The sequence below is a fragment of the Triticum aestivum genome, chromosome 2A (assembly GCF_018294505.1).
Source record: "Triticum aestivum cultivar Chinese Spring chromosome 2A, IWGSC CS RefSeq v2.1, whole genome shotgun sequence".
Taxonomy (NCBI): Eukaryota; Viridiplantae; Streptophyta; class Magnoliopsida; order Poales; family Poaceae; genus Triticum; species Triticum aestivum.
The window spans coordinates 550,838,588-550,854,756 of NC_057797.1; the positions used below are offsets into that span (position 1 = coordinate 550,838,588).

A 16,169-nucleotide genomic window follows, 5' to 3' on the forward strand; every position below is an offset into this window, starting at 1 on the left:
AGCAATCTCCTCTGCCATCGCGAACTGCCATTCAGGATGAACAATAGCATCTCGATAAGAAGTCGGCTCAAGAACGGCCGAAAGACCATAACGAGAAGGGGAATATCGGTCAGGGGGCGGACAAGGCCGAGAACGAAGACCATAAGTCTGATGAGAGGAGGGAGACGACACACCAGAAGTAGAGGGCACATTGGTAGACTCATTCACAACACGTGAACGACGAGTATAATGGAAAGGAAAGGACGGAAGAGGTGGAATCACTGGAGGTGGAGACGAGGAATTTATTGGTGATGAAGGTGGAGAAGGGGAAGCTATCGGCGATGAAGGTGGAGAAGGGGAAGCTATCGGCGATGAAGATGGAGAATCATGCGACGAGTGAGTAGAAGAAACCGTAGGAGAGGACGGCGTCAGATCTGCAACAACAAGATGAGGAGTAGGAATACTGGGCACAGAGAGAGGTGTATCTGGAAAAGTAAGAAAAGAGATGTCCTCCATAGAAAAAGACGAGCAGGATGGACGCGGGTAGAAGGGACGAGATTCATCAAAGGTCACATCTCGGGAAATACGCATCCGGCGACCGACAGGATCCCAACACCGATAGCCCTTATGCTCATCACTATATCCAAGAAAGACACACTCAACAGACTGAGCGGTCAGTTTGGTGCGTTCACGAGGGGGCAAGCAAAACATAGCAGACACAACCGAACAAACGGAGCGCCGAATAATCAGGAGAACGACCAGAAAGACGCTTGAGAGGAATACCACTTTGTAGAGTAGCAGATGGCTGAATGTTGATGAGATGGGTGGAAGTAGTAACAGCCTCAGCCCAAAAGTCAGGAGGAAGAGAGGCGGCGATCATCATCGCACGCGCCGTCTCAAGAAGGTGACGATGCTTGCGCTCAGCCACGCCATTCTGAGCATGAGCACCAGGACAAGAGAACTGAGCAAGAGTACCCTGCTCAGCAAGAAATCCTCGCAGCGCATGGGAGATATACTCACCAGCTGAATCTGCACGAAAAACACGAAAAGGAGTGGAAAACTGGGTATGAACCATGGCAGCAAATTTTTTGTATATAGATAAGACCTCAGTACGAGAAGACATGAAATAGATCCAAGTGTACCGAGAAAAGTCATCTATAAAGATAATATAGTAGAGATGACCCCCTTTCGAAGATGGCCCCTTTCGAAGCGAAGGGAGTCGGACCCCAAACATCAGAGTGAACGAGATCAAAAGGACGCTCGGACACTGACTCACTGTGAGGATAGGGTAGCTGAATCTGCTTACCAAGCCGACAACTCATACAATCCAACGAAGCGTTACCAGAGACAGACCCCAGAACACCATGATGAACCAGAGACGAGAGACGAGAACCACATAAATGGCCAAGACGATGATGCCACTGCTGAAAAGAGCTGGTAGATGCAACAACAGGGGTTGCGAGACTGGTAGAGGTGGCAGCGGAGGTAAGACGAAGCTAGTCAAGCTCCCAGAGACCATCAGAACATCGAGGGCCAGCACCAAGTAGAGCGCCCGTGCGACGATCCTGAACAGAACATGAATCAAAGTCTAGAATGACCCTACAACTAGAGTCAACAATCTGACCACCAGATATGAGCTGCATGGTAAGTCGAGGAACATGAGAAACAAAGGGAACATGAAATGAAGAAGTGCTAAGAGTGCCTCGACTAGCTACAGGGAGGGGAGTGCCATCAGCCGTAAGAACACGAACAGGAGACTCGACAGGTCGAACGGAGGTCAAAGTTGAAGAATCATAAGTCATATGAAAATACGCTCCAATATCAAGAATCCATGGGGATGTACCCGAATGAGTAGGAAGTGGTTTCTCAATGACGGAAGAGTCAGCCACGGAACTTGCAGAAACTGTTGGCGAAGAATCCCAAGCATCAAGCAGGCATCGCAGCTATGCAATCTCACATGCAGACAGGGACAGGACAGAAGAGGTCGAGGTAGAAGCATCTGCCGATGATGAACAGTCGCCACCACCAGTGGAAGCCGAAGGTAGAGTCGACATAGAGCCACATGGGGAGTCGACATAGAGCGGTCACCGTCGTGCGCACAAGCCGCAATAGGAGTCGATGTAGAGCGACTAGCAGCACCGATGGATGTCGCAATAGGTGTCGAAGTAGAGCGACAGCCATCACCTCCAAGTGGGCGAGCACCAAGCACCGAGGAACGGCTCATGTGCGAGACAGGATCAATATATGGAACACCGCCAAAAAACATCGAGCGGTGAGGGAGAGGTGTACCAGATGAAAACATTGCACTCTTTCTTTCTTTTTTTTCTTTCTTTTTTTGTCTCTCTCTCTTTTTTTAGAAGTCAGCAGGAGAGCCAAGAGCCGAAAGAATTGGCAAACCACTCACAGCGGCCCACCAGGAGCCCAAGCAACCAGCGCCTGCGAAATCACATGAATTGATCTGATCTGAACGGGAACTGAAAGTGCGGCAGTTTCACACACGCACACGACCACGCGAGCGCACGCGGAGGCCAACTGTGCGGAGAGACCAGGGCCAAACGGGCGGCCGGCGGCGACGGGTGGGAGGGGCCGGCGGCGACGGGCAGACTGGGCCGGAGCCGGACGGTGACGGGCAGACGGGGTCGGAGGAGCAGTCGGGCGGCGACGGGAAGATGAGGCCGGAGGAGCAATGCCCGATGGGCTGCGGGCGGCAGCCGGAGGAGCGTCGGGCGACAGCCTGAAGTTCACCGGCGGCGGTGGAGAACCTCCTCCGTGGCGGCCAGGCCGGCGTGAACCAGTTGGAGGAGCCGAAAGGTGCAAGATGCACGGGAGCGGCGTTCAGCCACGCTCTAGAGTGGAGACAACAACAATCTGATGGAAAGAAATGGCAGCAGCGGAGATGAGGGAGCGGCCACATCGGGCAAGAGGACGACGGCGACGCGATAGAAGGATCAAGCACGAGTTGCACATGCGAAAAAATTTGACCTAAGCTCTAATACCATGTCAGAAAATATGCAACTTGTATTACTAGGAGGCCAAAGCCACCATATATATAATGTACATGAGGATGCCAAAAGGCAAGAATACAAAAGGCCAAAGGCCATCATCAATATAACTCTAACAGTTGGAACCATGCCGGCCGACAGAGCTCCAGGGCCGGATGGGTTTAGGGTCACTTTACCAAATCATGCTAGCATATAATCAAACCTGAATTTTATCAGCTTTGTCATGATCTCCGCGCAGAAGAACTCAATCTTGAAAGCATAAACACCGGGTTCATCATTCTCATTCTGAAGATCCACTCGCCCCAGAGAGCAAAAGATTTTCGCCCCATCACACTGCTAAACTGTTGTCTTTAGCTAATAACCAAACTGCTTGCGGATCGGTTACAGAAATGGATTCTAAAAATCATTCACAGGAACCAATACGGATTTTTGAAAGGGAGAATGATATAGGACCTGCTTGGCTTGGGTGTTCGAGTATATATACCAATGTCAAGCCTCTGGATCTCAGGCGTTTATTCTAAAACTGGACTTTTCCCAGGCCTTCGATACTATAGAACACCCGGCTATGATTGAGGTCATGAGACACATGGACTTTTCCCACAGCTCAATGGGGTACCGGGCCGTCAGTTTCAATGCCGCCACCGGGGGCGGGGCGACAAGGTGACCCGCTATCGCCCTTGATCTTCGTCCTCGCGGCCAACCTGCTGCAAGCTGCTGTCAACGGCGCACTTCGCCGAGGGGTCCTCAGACACCCAACCCCCCCATGCACACACAAAGACTTCCCCGCAATACAATACGTGTATGACACGATAATTGTGATGCAGACATATGAAGAACAAGCAAGAGGCATGAAGAAAATTCTGCTTGATTACGCTGACTTGGTTGGACTTTGGATAAACTTCGAGAAGACTACTCTGGTGCCGATCAACCTAGACGCAGCGTCAGCGGCAGGCTTTGCTGCGATCTTTGGATGTACAGTAGGCTCGATGCCGTTCACGTACCTGGGGCTGCCCATGGAGATCACGAAACCCACAGTCGTCGATCTGATGCCCCTGGTTGACACTGTAGAGAGAAGACTGTCTGCAACAATCTACATGGCCTCTTATGGATCCAAACCGACCTTGGTAAACTCCGTGCTCACTTGCAATCGCGGTGTATGCGGTGTGCTCCATCCGCCTGCCGCCTAAAATTCTTGCTCACTTGGACAAGATCAGAAGACTGTGCCTTTGGAGATGGAAGAATGAGAATGGGGAGATAGCAAACTCACTGGCCTCATGGATGATGGTGTGTAAGCCGAAAGACAAGGGGGGGCTCAGTGTGCTGGATACAAAAACATTAAACACAGCCCTTTTACTCAAGTTCCTAGACAAATTCTATAAAAGACACGATCTGCCATGGGTGACCTTGATCTGGTACACGTACTATGTGGATAGAATCCCGCACGCCACTGGACCATGCGGGTCGTTCTGGTGGAGAGAAGTAATGTCGCTGTCTCCTATCATCAGAGGAATCTCCACGGTTAAAATAGGGGATGGCTCCAACACACTATTTTGGAAAGATAAATGGTGCAAGGTAACCTTCCAAGAAGGATTCCCAAGAGCGCACTCCTATGCTATATCTGAAGATATGACTGTCCATGAAATCCTGAGCGCGAAAAGTGCAGAAGCGGTCTTTTTTCTGCCAATGTCTCAACAGGCAACACAAGAAGCGAGGGATTTGCAGCTGGCGACCGCTGAGTGTCAGATAGACCTAGAGCAGAGAGATGTTTGGGCATGCACATGGGGGGCCCAAATATTCATCGTCCAGATATACAATGTCACAGTTGATCAGGCTTTTCGGTGGATTTGGAAGTCGAGGTGTACAATGAAACTAAGGGTTTTTGTGTGGCTCCTCTTGTCCGATAGATTAAAACACCAAGAACATGCTCAAACGTAGACATTAAGTAATGGGCTCATCGACAGACAGGACGGACTACTGTGTGCTCTACCAAACCCAACAAGAAGAAACTCTGGAACATCTGTTCTATACCTGCAGTTTCTCGTATACGTGCTGGACTTCAGTTGGGTTGACCTGGGCAATAGAAGGAGATAGGTTTGACTGGATGGCAGCGGCTAAACAAACCCATGATCATGGAAGTGTTCACCACAGCAGCGTGGTAGATCTGGACAGAGAGGAATAACCTGATCTTCAGAGGAGTGACGCCTTCCGACAGGTCCTGGTTGTCAAGATTCAGAGAAGATTTCTTGATGTTGCAACACAGGACAAAACCTGAGCTGCTAGGGTTCATTACTGAATTTGCCAGAGAGATTGCCTATGGTTAGCCAAACTACTTTAATCCCTTGTAATTACTTATACCTCTGAACCCTAGTACACTGTGATTGGGGCAAAAGCCCCACCACACCCTTGTACACTATGTAAAGTACTTTCTTGATTAATATACTAGCACATATGCCCGTGCGTTGCAACGGGAAAAATTGATGTTTTAATGTCCCATAGCACCGGATTCACTATGAAGAACATGCTGCAACGCAGCATCCTTATACAAAATGAACATAAAAATACGTTGCAATTTAGCCATGTTCATATTTTCTTTGCCGGGCATAATTTCCCATTGATTTTATTTAAGTATAATATTTTTAATGGCATTTATTGTTAGGGAACGTAGCAGAAATTCAAAATTTTCCTACGTGTCACCAAGATCTATCTATGGAGAGACTAGCAACGAGGGGGAGGAGAGTGCATCTACATACCCTTGTAGATTGCTAAGTGGAAGCGTTCAAGAGAACGGGCTTGATGGAGTCGTACTCGTCGTGATCCAAATCACCGGAGATCCTAGTGCCGAACGGACGGCACCTCCGCGTTCAACACACGTACAGCCCGACGATGTCTCCCACGCCTTGATCCAGCAAGGAGAGAGGGAGAGGTTGAGGAAGACTCCATCCAGCAGCAGCACAACGGCGTGGTGGTGATGGAGGAGCGTGGCAATCCTGCAGGGCTTCGCCAAGCACCACGGGAGAGGAGGAAGAGAGAGGGAGGGCTGCACCAAGAGGCAGAGATTAGATCGCGTGTTATGGGCAGCCCCATGCCTCACTATATATAGGGGAGAGGGAGGAGGGTGCGCCCCCTCTAGGGTTCTCACCCCTAGGGGGCGGCAGCCCTAGATGGGAAACAAGGGGCGGCCAAGGGGGAAAGAGAGGGAGGCGCCCCTAGGGTGGGCCTTAGGCCCATCTAAGCCTAGGGTTTCCTCCTTTTTTTCCTAGCTGCCCCTTGGGCCTTGTGGGAGGCGCACCAGCCCACTCAGGGGCTGGTACCTCACCACTCTTAGACCACGCAAGCCTCCGGGGTTGGTGGCCCCACTTGCTGGACCCCCGGGACCCTCCCGGTGGTCCCGGTACGTTACCGATAAACCCCGAAACTCTTCCGGTGACCAAAATAGGACTTCCCATATATAAATCTTTACCTTCGGGCCATTCCGGAACTCCTCGTGACGTCCGGGATCTCATCCGGGACTCCGAACAACATTCGGTAACCACATACAAACTTCCTTTATAACCCTAGCGTCATCGAACCTTAAGTGTGTAGACCCTACGGGTTCGGGAGACATGCAGACATGACCGAGACGTTCTCCGGTTAATAACCAACAGCGGGATCTGGATACCCATGTTGGCTCCCACATGCTTCACGATGATCTCATCGGATGAACCACGATGTCAAGGACTTAATCAATCCCGTATACAATTCCCTTTGTCTAGCGGTACGATACTTGCCCAAGATTCGATCGTCGGTATCCTGATACCTTGTTCAATCTCATTACCGGCAAGTCTCTTTACTTGTTCCGTAACACATCATCCCGTGATCAACTCCTTGATCACATTGTGCACATTATGATGATGTCCTACTGAGTGGGCCCAGAGATACCTCTCCGCTTACACGGAGTGACAAATCCCAGTCTCGATTCGTGCCAACCCAACAGACACTTTCGGAGATACCTGTAGTGTACCTTTATAGTCACCCAGTTACGTTGTGACGTTTGGCACACCCAAAGCACTCCTACGGTATCCGGGAGTTGCACAATCTCATGGTCTAAGGAAATGATACTTGACATTAGAAAAGCTTTAGCATACGAACTACACGATCTAGTGCTATGCTTAGGATTGGGTCTTGTCCATCACATCATTCTCCTAATGATGTGATCCCGTTATCAACGACATCCAATGTCCATGGTCAGGAAACCGTAACCATCTATTGATCAACGAGCTAGTCAACTAGAGGCTTACTAGGGACATGGTGTTGTCTATGTATCCCCACATGTATCTGAGTTTCCTATCAATACAATTCTAGCATGGATAATAAACGATTATCATGAACAAGGAAATATAATAACAATCAATTTATTATTGCCTCTAGGGCATATTTCCAACAGTCTCCCACTTGCACTAGAGTCAATAATCTAGTTCACATCGCCATGTGATTAACACTCACAGGTCGCATCGCCATGTGACCAACATCCAAGAGTTTACTAGAGTCAATAATCTAGTTCACATCACTATGTGATTAGCACTAAATGAATTCTGGGTTTGATCATGTTGCTTATGAGAGAGGCTTTAGTCAACGGGTCTGAACCTTTCAGATCCATGTGTGCTTTACAAATCTCTATGTCATCTCCTAGATGTTGCTACCACGTTCGATTTGGAGCTATTCCAAATAACTGTTCTACTTGGAGCTATTCTAAATTGTTGCTCCATTATACGTATCCGGTATCTCTACTCAGAGCTATCCGGATAGGTGTTAAGCTTGCATCGACGTAACCCTTTACGACGAACTCTTTTACCACCTCCATAATCGAGAAAATTCCTTAGTCCACTAGATACTAAGGATAACTTTGACCGCTGTCCTGTGATCCATTCTTGGATCACTCTTGTACCCCTTGACTGACTCATGGCAAGGCACACTTCAGGTGCGGTACACAGCATAGCATACTGTAGAGCCTACATCTTAAGCATAGGGGACGACCTTCGTCCTTTCTCTCTATTCTGCCATGGTCGAGCTTTAAGTCTTAACTTCATACCTTACGACTCAGGCAAGAACTCCTTCTTTGACTGATCCATCTTGAACACCTTCAAGATCATGTCGAGGAATGTGCTCATTTGAAAGTACTATTAAGCGTTTTGATCTATCCTTATAGATCTTGATGCTCAATGTTCAAGTAGCTTAATCTAGGCTTTCCATTAAAAAACACTTTCCAAATAACCCTATATGCTTTCCAAAAATTCGACGTCATTTCTGATCAACAACATATATTCATCAGAAATTCTATAGTGCTCCCACTCACTTCTTTGGAAATACAAGTTTCTCATAAACTTTATATAAACCCAAAATCTTTGATCATCTCACCAAAGCGTACATTCCAACTCCGAGATGCTTACTCCAGTCCTCAGAAGAATTGTTGGAGCTTTGCATACTTATTAGCATCTTTCAGGATTGACAAAACCTTCCGGTTGTATCACATACAACCTTTCCTCAAGAAAATCGTCGTGGAAACAATGTTTTGACATCCTATCTGCAAGATTTCATAAATAATGTAGTAATCTCTAATATAATTCCAACAGCCTCTTAGCATTGCTACGAGTGAGAAAGTCTCACTGTAGTCAACTCCTTGAACTTGTCGGGAAACACCTTAATGACAAGTCAAGCTTTCTCAATGGTGACACATACCATCATTGTCTGTCTTCCTTTTAAAATCCATCTGTACTCAACAGCCTTACGACCATCAAGTAGTTCTTCCAAAGTCTACACTTTGTTTTCATACATGGATCCTCTCTCGGATTTTATGGCCTCGAGCCATTTATCGGAATCCGGGCCCACCATCGCTTCTCCATAGCTCATAGGTTCATTGTTGTCTAGCAACATGACTTCCAAGATAGGATTACGTACCACTCTGAAGTAGCACGCATCCTTGTCATCCCACGAGGTTTGGTAGTGACTTGATTTGAAGTTTCATGATCACTATCATAAGCTTCCACTTCAATTGGTGTAGGTGCCACAGGAACAACTTCCTGTGCCCTGCCACACACTAGTTGAAGAGACGGTTCAATAACCTCATCAAGTCTCCACCATCCTCCCACTCAATTCTTTCGAGAGAAACTTTTCCTCGAGAAAGGACCCGATTCTAGAAACAATCCCTTATTGCTTTCGAATCTGAGACAGGAGGTATACCCAACTATTTTGGGTGTCCTATGAAGATGCATTTATCCGCTTTGGGTTCGAGCTTATCAGCCTGAAACTTTTTCACATAAGCGTCACAGCCCCAAACTTTTAAGAAATGATAGCTTAGGTTTCTCTAAACCATAGTTCATACGGTATCATCTCATCGGAATTACGTGGTGCCCTATTTAAAGTGAATGTGGTTGTCTCTAATGCCTAACCCATAAACTATTGTGGAAATTCGATAAGAGACATCATGGTATGCATCATATCCAATAGGGTGCAGTTATGATGTTCGGACACACCATCACACTGTGGTGTTCCAGGCTGTATTAGTTGTGAAACGATTTCCACAATGTCTTAATTCTGTGCCAAACTCGTAATTCAGATATTCATCTCTATGATCATATCATAGATATTTTATCCTCTTGTCACGATGATCTTTCAACTTCACCCTAAAATTACTTGAACCTTTCAATAATTCAGACTCGTGATTCATCAAGTAAATATACTCAACATCTACTCAAATCATCTGTGAAGTAAGAACATAACGATATCCACTACATGCCTCAGCACCCATTGGACTGCACACATCAAAATGTATTACTTCCAACAAGTTGCTTTCTAGTTCCATTTTACTGAAAACGAGGCTTTCAGTCATCTTGCCCATGTGGTATGATTTGCATGTCTCAAGTGATTCAAAATCAAGTGAGTCCAGACGGTCCATTTGCATGGAGTTTCTTCATGCATATACACCAATAGACATGGTTCGCATGTCTCAAACTTTTCAAAAATGAGTGAGCCCAAAGATCCATCAACATGGAGCTTCTTCATGCGTTTTATACTGATATGACTTACGTGGTAGTGCCACAAGTAGGTGGTACTATCATTACCATCTTTTGGCATGAACATGTGTATCACTACGATCGAGATTCAATAAACCATTCATTTTAGGTGTAAGACCATTGAAGGTATTATTCAAATAAACAGAGTAACCATTATTCTCCTTAAATGAATAATCGTATTGCGATAGACATAATCCAATCATGTCTATGCTCAACGCAAACACCAATCTTGATGGTAGAGGGATCTTGCGATGCTTGATCATATCAACATTGGAAACACTTCCAACACATATCATCAGCTCACCTTTAGCTAGTCTCCGTTTTATTCCGTAGCTTTTATTTCGAGTTACTAACACTAAGCAACCGAACCGGTATCTAATACCCTAGTGCTACTAGGAGTACTAGTAAAGTACACATCAACACAATGTATATCCAATATACTTCTATCGACCTTGCCAGCCTTCTTATCTACCAAGTATCTAGGGTAATTCTGCTCCAGTGGCTGTTCCCCTTATTACAGAAGCACTTAGTCTCGGGTTTGGGTTCAACTTTGGGTTTCTTTACTAGAGCAGCAGCTGAATTGCCGTTTCATGAAGTATCCCTTCTTGCCCTTGCCCTTCTTGAAACTAGTGGTTTCACCAACCATCAACAATTGATGCTCCTTCTTGATTTCTACTTTCGTGGTGTCAAACATCGCGAACATCTCAAGGATCATCATATATGTCCCTGATATATTATAGTTCATCATGAAGCTCTAGCAGCTTGGTGGTACTGACTTCGGAGAACTATCACTATCTTATCTGGAAGATCAACTCCCACTTGATTCAAATGATTATTGTACTCAGACAATCTGAGCACAAGCTCAACAATTGAGCTTTTCTCCCTTAGTTTGCAGGCTAAGAAAATCGTCGGAGGTCTTATACCTCTTGACGTGGACACGAGCCTGAAATTCCAATTTCAGCCCTCAAAACATCTCATATGTTTCGCGATGTTTCAAAACCGTCTTTGGTGCCTCAACTCTAAACCGTTTAACTGAACTATCACGTAGTTATCAAAACGTGTATGTCAGATGTTCGCAACATCCACAGACAACGTTCGAGGTTCAGCACACTGAGCGGTGCATTAAGGATATAAGCCTTCTAAGAAGCAATGAGGACAATCCTCAGTTTACGGACCTAGTCCGCATAATTGCTACTATCAACTTTCAACTAATTTTTCTCTAGGAACATATCTAAACAGTAGAACTATAACGTGAGCTACGACATAATTTGCAAAATCCTTTTTGACCATGTTCAGGATAAACAAGTTCATCTTATGAACTCCCACTCAGATAGACATCCCTCTAGTCATCTAAGTGATTACATGATCCGAGTCAACTAGGCCGTGTCCGATCATCACGTGAGACGGACTAGTCAACATCGGTGAACATCTTCATGTTGATCGTATCTTCTATACGACTCATGTTCGACCTTTCGGTCTTCTGTGTTCCGACGCCATGTCTGTACATGCTAGGCTCGTCAAGTCAACCTAAGTGTTTCGCGTGTGTAAATCTGGCTTACACTCGTTGTATATGAACGCCTGAATCAAACACCCGATCATCACGTGGTGCTTTGAAACAACGAACTGTCGCAACGGTGCACAGTTAGGGGAAACACTTTCTTGAAATTTTAATGAGGGATCATCTTATTTACTACCGTCGATCTAAGCAAATAAGATGTATAAACATGATAAACATCACATGCAATCAAATAGTGACATGATATGGCCAATATCATATTGCTCCTTTTGATCTCCATCTTCGGGGCTCCGTGATCATCATCGTCACCGGCATGACACCATGATCTCCATCATCGTGTCTTCTTGAAGTTGTCACATCATCTGTTACTTCTACTACTACAGCTAACAGTTAGCAATAAAGTAAAGTAATTACATGACGTTTATGTTGACACGCAGGTCATAAATAAATTAAGACAACTCCTATGGCTCCTGCCGGTTGTCATACTCATCGACATGCAAGTCGTGATTCCTATTACAAGAACATGATCAATCTCATACATCACATATATCATTCATCACATCCTTTGGCCATATCACATCACATAGCATACCCTGCAAAAACAAGTTAGACGTCCTCTAATTGTTGTTTGCATGTTTTACGTGACTGCTATGGGTTTCTAGCAAGAACGTTTCTTACCTACGCAAAAACCACAACGTGATATGCCAATTGCTATTTACCCTTCATAAGGACCCTTTTCATCGAATCCATTCCGACTAAAGTGGGAGAGACAGACACCCGCTAGCCACCTTATGCAACTAGTGCATGTCAATCGGTGGAACCAGTCTCACGTAAGAGTACGTGTAAGGTCGGTCCGGGCCGCTTCATCCCACGATGCCGTCGAAACAAGATTGGACTAGTAACGGTACGCATATTGAACAAAATCAACGCCCACAACTACTTTGTGTTCTACTCGTGCATAGAATCTACGCAATAGACCTAGCTCTGATACCACTGTTGGGGAACGTAGCAGAAATTCAAAATTTTCCTACGTGTCACCAAGATCTATCTATGGAGAGACTAGCAACGAGGGGAAGGAGAGTGCATCTACATACCCTTGTAGATTGCTAAGCGGAAGCGTTCAAGAGAATGGGGTTGATGGAGTCGTACTCGTCGTGATCCAAATCACCGGAGATCCTAGTGTCGAACGGACGGCACCTCCGCGTTCAACACACGTACAGCCCGACGATGTCTCCCACGCCTTGATCCAGCAAGGAGAGAGGGAGAGGTTGAGGAAGACTCCATCCAGCAGCAGCACAATGGCGTGGTGGTGATGGAGGAGCATGGCAATCCTGCAGGGCTTCGCCAAGCACCACGGGAGAGGAGGAAGAGAGAGGGAGGGCTGCACCAAGAGGCAGAGATCAGATCGCGTGTTATGGGCAGCCCCATGCCTCACTATATATAGGGGAGAGGGAGGAGGGTGCGCCCCCTCTAGGGTTCCCACCCCTAGGGGGCGGCAGCCCTAGATGGGAAACAAGGGGCGGCCAAGGGGGAAAGAGAGGGAGGCGCCCCCTAGGGTGGGCCTTAGGCCCATCTAAGCCTAGGGTTTCCTCCTTTTTTTCCTAGCTGCCCCTTGGGCCTTGTGGGAGGCGCACCAGCCCACTCAGGGGCTGGTCCCTCACCACTCTTAGCCCACGCAAGCCTCCGGGGTTGGTGGCCCCACTTGCTGGACCTCCGGGACCCTCCCGGTGGTCCCGGTACGTTACCGATAAACCCCGAAACTCTTCCGGTGACCAAAATAGGACTTCCCATATATAAATCTTTACCTCCGGACCATTCCGGAACTCCTCGTGACGTCCGGGATCTCATCCGGGACTCCAAACAACATTCGGTAACCACATACAAACTTCATTTATAACCCTAGCATCATCGAACCTTAAGTGTGTAGACCCTACGGGTTCGGGAGACATGCAGACATGACCGAGACGTTCTCCGGTCAATAACCAACAGCGGGATCTGGATACCCATGTTGGCTCCCACATGCTCCACGATGATCTCATTGGATGAACTACGATGTCAAGGACTTAATCAATCCCGTATACAATTCCCTTTGTCTAGCGGTACGATACTTGCCCGAGATTCGATCGTCGGTATCCCGATACCTTGTTCAATCTCATTATCGGCAAGTCTCTTTACTCGTTCCATAACACATCATCCCGTGATCAACTCCTTGATCACATTGTGCACATTATGATGATGTCCTACCGAGTGGGCCCAGAGATACCTCTCCGCTTACACGGAGTGACAAATCCCAGTCTCGATTCGTGCCAACCCAACAGACACTTTCGGAGATACCTGTAGTGTACCTTTATAGTCACCCAGTTACGTTGTGACGTTTGGCACACCCAAAGCACTCCTACGGTATCCGGGAGTTGCACAATCTCATGGTCTAAGGAAATGATACTTGACATTAGAAAAGCTTTAGCATACGAACTACACGATCTAGTGCTATGCTTAGGATTGGGTCTTGTCCATCACATCATTCTCCTAATGATGTGATCCCATTATCAACGACATCCAATGTCCATGGTCAGGAAACCGTAACCATCTATTGATCAACGAGCTAGTCAACTAGAGGCTTACTAGGGACATGGTGTTGTCTATGTATCCACACATGTATCTGAGTTTCCTATCAATACAATTCTAGCATGGATAATAAACGATTATCATGAACAAGGAAATATAATAATAATCAATTTATTATTGCCTCTACAGCATATTTCCAACATTTATGTATAATCCTTTTATTAATTATCATGACGTCATCACTCGTTTTTGTCGGTAATCAATCCTTCCTTTTCTAATTTCGTAGCCCCAACACATTGAATCCTATAGATCCTTCCTTTTAATTATCCTACCTTTTTATCTTAAATCCTTCGAGTAGAGTTTATCAAGACGACAATCTTTCTTTTAGTTATTCCACTGGTTTACGCATAATCCTTTATTTAATTAGCCAGATCCGTTTAAATATTCTATTTAAGCCCACAATTCTTCCTTTATTAGCTCATTCGCTTAATTAGCTCGCCCTAAACATGATGACTGCCACTCGTATATTTAGAGCGAGTTGGGATTAGTAAATGTGAAAGGCGCATAGGTTGTTGTTTGTTACATCGAAGAGCTAGACATGAGGTCCTGTGTTCAATTCCCACAATGTTGATTTATTTTGACGCAATTATTTTTCACACAGGTCTCTATGAAAGTCCATAAAAGGCCCATCAACATACAAGTATCTGGCCCAAATCACTTAACGTGTGTAAACCAAACAAAAAGGACCAAACCAAACTAAGAATACCTATTCCCTTTAATAGTAGGTATATAGATATAGATGTGACTGCCTACAGTCTTCAACGTTCAAAAATAAATAAACACCGTGAGCAGCTCACCTGAAGCAATATGACGCCGGTCCCATCGAAGCTGCACTGGAGACAATCCCTGATGTCCTCGAAGAACACCTCAAGCATGTACCTCTGGGAATCATGATTCAGGTACAGGTCTATGCGCCGCTTCCCCGGGATGACCTCCACGCAGACGTTGTCCCAAGTGTCGGCCGCCTCGAATTCGTGCTCGGCCATGCGGTTGCCGACAAGGAGGCGGGCGTCGGCCATGCGAAGAGAAAGGTCGGGCACGCGGGGGAGAAGGTCCGCGGGGGCAGGGGAGACGGAGAGGAGGGAGCCGAGGAAGCGCGATAGGCGACCGGAGGAGGCGAGTTCGGCGGTGAGGGTTGCGGTGGCGGTGGAATCAAACTAAACGCTCCCATCGCCTCGACTTAACCAGCCGCGTCGGGCGGCAGCGATCTCGCAGGCGTAGGCTTCGCCGGCAGTGGCGACGGCGGAATCGAGGAATGCTAAGAGCTCCTTAGTGACGGCGGAGGGCGGGATATTGGAGACCCGCACCGTCGCCGTGAAGACGGGCGCCGACACCGCCGTCGCCATTGGAATGTAGTGGGGACAGAAGGGTTTGGTGTTCCAGCGTGCTCTTGGGGGTTTGTGTACTCCGAGCAGGTTTATGTGTATAAGTGTCTCCCATGGTCTCAGAATATATATATATCTCTACTTCTAATAAAGCAGTTGGTAAAATTAGTTTAGGTTTTTTTCGTCTCCTCACTTTTGTCTGAACATTTTCATCCCCTCCTTCCACCCCACTGGTTTATTTTCATGTCACCCTCTCACGCAACGAAAAAATCAAAACAAATCAAAACTTTCCATGTTGCCGCAAGTTATTTAATAATGTCTTTATGTGAAAGAATCGATCGCGATCAATCTCTAAAGACCAAATCTAAATTAATTAGCCTTACCTTAAATCATCCAATTACATTAATTAGGAAACAAATACACATTAATTAGGAAACAAATCGTCCAGGGTTTTTTTGTCCCACCACTTTCATTCGGGTTTGTTTTGACTGGTTCTTTTGTCCCCACCCCTCCCCCCACCGGTTTAGTTTTGCAACACTCTCTCACACAACGAAAAAAAACTGAATAGATCAGAATTTTCCATGTTGTCGCAAGTTATTTAATAATGTATTTATGTGATGGAATCAATCGTGATCAATCTCTAAAGACCAAATCTAAATTAATTAACCTTACC

At 46.4% G+C, this 16,169-nt stretch overlaps 1 pseudogene; it reads right to left on the reverse strand.

Moving 5' to 3' along the window:
• LOC123185541 (probable RNA-dependent RNA polymerase 2) overlaps nt 1-15,517 on the reverse strand; it is a 34,378-nt pseudogene extending 18,861 nt beyond the window's left edge.
• Nucleotides 15,518-16,169: the final 652 nt, after the last annotated feature.